Here is a 7,025-nt window from a genome sequence, read left to right as displayed (position 1 = left end):
TCAGATGATGAATCTTCAGAAGAGATATCAGATGTGACTGATGGAGGACAGCTCAAAGGAATCAGATGATAGTTCTAAGTGTGACAAGTTAGCTTTGCCATCAAGTCCAAAGGGGGAGATTGTTGGCATTATGAGATAAGTGTTGTCCTTGATGGCAAACCTCACTGATGACAAATCATAGTACAGAAGGTCAGCAGCAAGGAATTGATGATCAGACTATAAGAAGAAGAGAAAGTTCATACACGCAGGTTCGTTAAGCCCAAGTCGCGTGTACACGACGGTTGGCTTCATTAAAAGCGCGTGTATGTGGAAAACTCATTTTGGTCCATGACGGTTAGTCCTTGGAAGTTGTGCCTATGGTTTTGGACCTTAGTGTCTCGACGGACGTGTTGATCCCTAGTTTTAAAGTTGATGGTATTGGATTTCTATGGTTGTGGCCCTTGGTATTGAACAAGGCCTAAGGCTATATAAGGAGAAGGAAATCATTAGGCAAGTGAATCTGAAATGTCTTGAATATCTGATGAAGCATTAGATCCAGTATGCAGGGTTATGGGTTGATGATGCATTGCTTGATCTGAGCTAAGGAGAGATCTCACCTATTGATGGAGAACTAGATCTAAGGAGAGATCGGGATCAAATGGTTTGAAATGAACTATCTTTATGATGCTTATTCTAGATCTACATACTGATGCATGTATTGTTCTATAAGTGTTATGAGTATGACTGATGTCTGGTACAGCTGCAAGTTATGAGAAATTATTTTTAGATCTGTACGCGGGTTGGCTTTGATAAAAGCGCGTATACACGCAGGTTTGATTCATCGAAGTAGCGTATACATTGTAAATCTTAATATTTGAAGTTGCAGATGGATCTGATGGTTATTACAGAGTTCTGTGTCTGCTCTGTGTTCTGGTGACTGTTGTTAACAGGGTTTCAGTGATTCAGAGTTTGATGATTGTTTTGAGCTTCAATGATAGTTATGGGTCCAGTATGAAAATTGGATGAAAAGTGGCCTTACAGATTATGTGTTGTGCTTCAGTGTATCCAATCTGAAAATTGATGAAACGTGGTACCTGGAGGTGAGAAGATTGTAGGCAAGCACCTACGTACTAGTATCTAAGCTAGTACAAAAGCTAAAGGAGATCTTTGGAGCATTGTAGCAGGTAGCAGCCTGCGTACTAGTAAATGGATCGGCTAGTACAAGAGCAAAGGGGGTTGTAGCTCCCGTACTAGTATAAGACTGCACCAGTACAAATATTGTAAAAGGATTTTCTTATTAAGAAGAAGATTGAGATGACTTGCAGCAGGGGGTTTTCACCCACATTGGGTTTCCACCTTATATCTTTGTGTTCATGTGTGTGGCTCTTGTGTGATGTTCTGTTCTGTTATTCTGCACCTGTTTACTGTTAATATGCTTAATAATGATCTGATGCATTTACTGAAGATTAAGCTAACTGAATTATAAGATCTCTGGATATACGCGAGTTTCATTAGACACAGTAGCGTGTACACGCGGGTTCACTTAATTGAAGTAGCGTATATGTTTCTGAGTATGAAATTGAAAAGTTTGATTGATCTGATAATACTGATTCACCCCCCCCCCTCTCAGTATTATTTCCAACAGCATATACTTCTAATAATGCATTGTTGGCATTATCTTAGAAGATCTTAGTTCAATTTCACAATCGTTTTTGGTTTCAGGTGAAACAGGTGTTGAGGGAGAACATGGTTGCTGGTCTGAATGATGCTACTGATGATAGCTGTTGATGACTATCATAGTCTTGTTGTAGATATTTTGTCTGTATGTCATGTATATCTTGTTTCCCCACTATGCCTGGGATGGATGATGTAATGTTCTTGTTTTATCATGTGTAAACTTTTGGTGTATCCCCACTTGGTTGGGTGGATTGGTCAATATTGGTATATCCCCACTTGGTTGGGAGATGGATGTATGTATGAGTCTTTGGTGATAGGAAGGTCATTTATAGAGTCATGTTCTTTCTTGTAGAACATCTTTTTGTAGACCTTGCCTACAGTCAGGGGGAGCATGGACAACACAACAGAGCAGAAGATTTTAGCATGTACTTAGGGGGAGCATCACACTTTGCCCTTGATGACAAAGGGGGAGAGTGACTTGGAGTGACTCGAGGTCGCCATCAAGTCCAAAGGGGGAGATTGTTGGCATTATGACACAGGTTTGGCACTATGACACAGGTGTTTTCCTTGATGGAAACTCACTCAGATGACAGATCACAATTCAGGCTCTCAGAATAAAAGAAAAAGAGATATACGCAGTTTCCACTTAACCATGTTGTGTATACACGCAGGATTGTTGATCAAAAGTCACGTATGCGTATGCATGCACTTTCATGCATGGAAAAGCATGTACATGTGGGAAAACTTATTTCTAGTCCATGGTATTTGGTCCTTGGTATTTGGACCTATGGTTTTGGACCATGGTATCTCATCCGAAGTTCTGAACCCAGGTATTGGTTCTAAGCGGTTTTGGACCATGGTATTGAGTAAGGCCTAAGACTATAAAAGGGGAAGGAGATCATTAGGCAAAGGCATTCACTCAAGGATTGAATATCTTATGAAGAGCAAGATCTAGAATACTAGTCATTGGGTTATGGTGCATAGCTGGATCTGATCCAAGGAGGAACCTGAGCGCTAGGAGAAGGATAAGTTCTATTGATGGGTCAAGATCTTAAGGATTGAATTATAGTATCTTTGTGTGATTTTGATATGTTATATTTGGTGCATGAATTGATCTATAAATTTGATAATCTGTGTATAACTGATGTCTAAGTAATTGAAAAGGGTAAATTATCTTTTATAGATCTATACACAGGTTCGACACAGCTAAGGCGCGTATACACGCTGGTTCGGTAATTCGAAACAGTGTATACGCTGGTCTGACTTAATATAGAAGCATATGCATGTAGGTTCTTCATCTTGAAGTAGCATACGTCTCATGAAATATGTTTTAGCTACTTCTGTTTATTGCTGCAGTATTCTGGGTTCGAGATTGGTGTCTGGTTACTGTTACTATATTCTGGTTACAACATTCAGAGAAGTGATTTATTGATTCAGTTTTGGTTGGTACAAAGGGGATTGGTTGATGCAGATATATTTGACGTTTGATTGATGTTACTTATGGATCCAGTCTGAAAATTTATGAAACATGGTCCCTGGAAGAAAGGAGAAGGTTGTAGCCTTTTGTAGGTCAGCACCTACGTACTAGTACATCAGCTAGTACAAGAGCTAAGCGGGTTGTAGCTCCCTTCTAGGAGAAGCTGGAGAACGAGAGAAGGTTGTAGCCTTCTATAGGTAGAAGCCTGTGTACTGGTATAAGATTGCCCTAGTACAGAAGTCTTGTAAAAAAAGTTTCTTATTAACAAGAAGATAGAGAAGCATTGCAGTAGGTGTTTTCACCCACATTGGGTTTCCACCTTATATCTTGTGTTCATATGTGTGATGATCTGTTCTGTTTAGTGCACCTGTTTACTATCCTTATGGTTAATGAAGTTCTGATGCACTGGTTAAAGATCAAATAGATTAATTAAATCTTAAGTTTACTGAATATACGATAGTTACTGTAGACACAATTTCTTGTATACGCTAGTTTCCATATCTGAATTAGCATATATCTAAGTTTGAAAATGAAAAATTATCTGACTTGATAATACTGATTCACCCCCCCCGTCTCAGTATTATTTCCAACAAAAAGAAATATGGAAAGAAGGAAACGAAATAGACCATTCTAGTATGATCAAACTAAGCACATAAATCCTAAAGCCACAAAATCCAAAGCCTGCATCTAAACCATTTTTACAATATGAAAGAAACATCACTCAGAACAAGTATAATAAGAGTGAAACATTAAAAGGAAATTCATATCTGTAACTTTGAATTTCATGGTATTTAGACCCATGTGTATCATAATTGTTATGTATTGGTGGTTATGGGGTCTCTCTGAAAGAGAAGTCTAAAATGATAAAGACTTAAAATCACAGCTAAAACTATCTAAACCAGTTGAAATAGGGAAAATATAATCAAAAGAAAATCTTGTAGCCTCAAATTTTAGTTGAGAATTCTTGATACTGTCTTATATTAAATACGAAGGACAAAGTTTGGGTCCTCTATTTAAAGGAAAAGGATGCCCTCTGAGAATGTTAATAATATGTATATCACCTGGCATTATGAAGAGGTAGATGAAGTCATGACTGAATTTTTCGTGATTAATAAAATTGCCTTCAATCTCACCAATTATCCTAATTATGAGGAGAAGCTAACGAAAGATTTGACTGCTAGTCTTTCATAAGTACTCACTAACATGCCACATTTCTCAATTGACTTATATTTAACGTAGAAGGGAAAATAGATCTATTTTCAACCTTTGGTGAAATCAAAGCTCAAAATATGGTGGATTCAACACTTGTCAAATTTGGGGTTTAAAAAGGGAGTCTCCCACTCTGAATGATGATCACAAACTCAATATTTGGCATTGTTTTAGTTTATGCCTATCGATTCAACATTTGATGCCGCTTATGGGTTTGGAGTTTGCAATGGAAAATCCTCAATATGACTAGTGATAGCAGCCAAGCAATGAGATAGCATGTGAATAAGCCTCTCACCCCCCACACTAAGGGCCTGTAAAGTTATACAATTTTGTCCACCTTACAGTGATTTCAAAATTTGCAAAGACATGTAAATCCATTGTCTCTCTAGGTGTCATAAAGAGGTGTGTCCTTTCTGATGCCTAAGGGCTATTGTTAGACATAAATTATTGGTTCTTGGTCCAAAAAAGTGTAAGCCAAAATAAATGGAGAAATCAACAACTTAACTAAAACCTTTAAAGCTGAAAATGAGATGCCATGTTGTTATTGTCTCAATCATGTTGGTATTCAAGACCATAACCTTGTTTTTCCTGTGATCCAAATAGGAGCATGCTTAGAGAATGTGTAAAAACAACAAGAAATCATAGACTTTAATTCATTGTGGACACTTGTAATATCATGGCAAGACATATAAGATCAACAAATCAAAAAATCTACACACAAAGAATAATTTGTTTCGGAGGAAAATCAACTCTGAATTTTGTTAGCAAAGAAATTCTACACGTACAACACATGAACAACATGAAGCAACCAAATAACAACAACCCATTTACAGTGGAAAGTACCAAATAAATAGCCAATCTAAGGTAATACAAAGTGTTTCATCTCTCATATGTGAGACAAGACACATCGCCTCTAAAAACATGACAATAAGGATTTCAATTATTTTAGAATTTAGAAACTAGAACATTTACATGATACAAATTCAATCATACAACTAGTACTTACTAGTACTACATCAATGATGATCAAATGGAAAACACAACAAGTTAGAACCATAAACTACGGTCTTCTCATTAAGTCATAAAAATCAGAATGTAGAAATCATACTACATAGATATTGACTCAATGCTACTATATATTGGAAAGACAATGGAAAATACAAAATAGAATGGATAGTAGAACCATAGATGGAAGAATCTCATAGCCAATGACTATCAATATTCCTCCTCAATGCCATAATTATCAGAATTTATGCATTACCACTGTTGTCTCATCCATCATCCTCCTCCTCTATACCTAATCCAATCTATGCATCTGCTAGTGTGGAGGATGAACACTCAAGAGGATCACCATCATCAAAAGTGACCAGCTATAGCACTAGTCTAGAGGGAGTGTCCTAGGCTCTACACTACCCTAATGAAGAAGCCCTAGATGTAGGAGGAAAGGGAGATCTATCACGGTGAAGGAAGCCCTAATGCTACCCTATAGAGAAGCCCTAACCATTTCCCTATGGAGAATCCCTAAACGATGCCCTATGAAGAAGTAGTAATAAGTAGCCATGGAAATGAAGGCAGAAACCCTAGCCATAGGTTTAAGGAGAAGAGATGCCCTAAACCTAGTTGCTATGCTGCCTAATGGAGATGGAACCTAAACGTTGTCCTAGAAGAAGTGCTCTACACATGGAATGCCCTTGCTGTCATGAAAGGAAAATCCCTTATCCTATACGGATTCATGAAAGGAATACCATTGCTATCATGTAAGGAATTCTCTCACACGTAAATGTTGAGATAAGGAAGCCACACCTTCAAGTATCCTTAACATTGTTTTAAATAAGGATGTTGTATTTGCTGTTTGGATTGAATCACAGTCATGAATGATAGATCCAAGTCTTATGATGAATGTTGTAACATTATAGACAAAATAGTGTATGACAGCAAGATGTATGGTGCAACAGTATAGACAATAAGTTGTATGGTGAAACAATAGGACAACAATGCTACATGGTGCTATAATGATACATCAATGGGACAAAAAAGGCAACTTGGCGCAGTATGGTGCAACATATGCTACAACAATGGGACAACAATGGTCAATGGCATATAGTGCACAATGTGACAACAATGGTACAATGATACAACATGGGACAACTAGTATTTAGTGCAGGAAATTCATGGTGCTGTTATGGTATGGAAAAGCACAACGGGGCAACCATGACATTGTGCAACAGTGGCACAATGGGATAGCCATGACATAGTGCAACAATGGCACAATGGGACAGTCATGACATAGGTTCAACAATGGCACAACGAGATAGCCGTGACATTGTGTAGCAGTGGCACAATGGGACAGCAAGAATGTGCAGCATGGTGCAGCACGATGAGGTGTAGCATGATGATGAGATGAAAAACAATGACAGTTGAAGGAGTCACCTTGGAAAATCAATTGAAGCAGCATGTCTTCTGATCTCATGTATGATCTTGTTAGAGATGATCTATTCTATTATCTAGATAAGTCAAAGTGTTGACCTCTGTTGTAAATGTATTAAATCCCTCTCTCTCTCTCTGTTGAACTATTGAAGAACATATAAGAAGAATTGGCCAAGGGTTTCCCCACACTGGGGTTTGTCACTAGCTAGTGCCATATCTTGTGTCCTCTTGTCTTGCCTTATCTTCTGTGATTTAT

Source organism: Pinus tabuliformis, chromosome 1_1, assembly GCF_031772625.1.
Source record: "Pinus tabuliformis cultivar Carrire ecotype Pingquan chromosome 1_1, CPIR1, whole genome shotgun sequence".
Classification (NCBI taxonomy): domain Eukaryota; kingdom Viridiplantae; phylum Streptophyta; class Pinopsida; order Pinales; family Pinaceae; genus Pinus; species Pinus tabuliformis.
Note: the sequence above shows the minus strand (reverse complement) of the source record.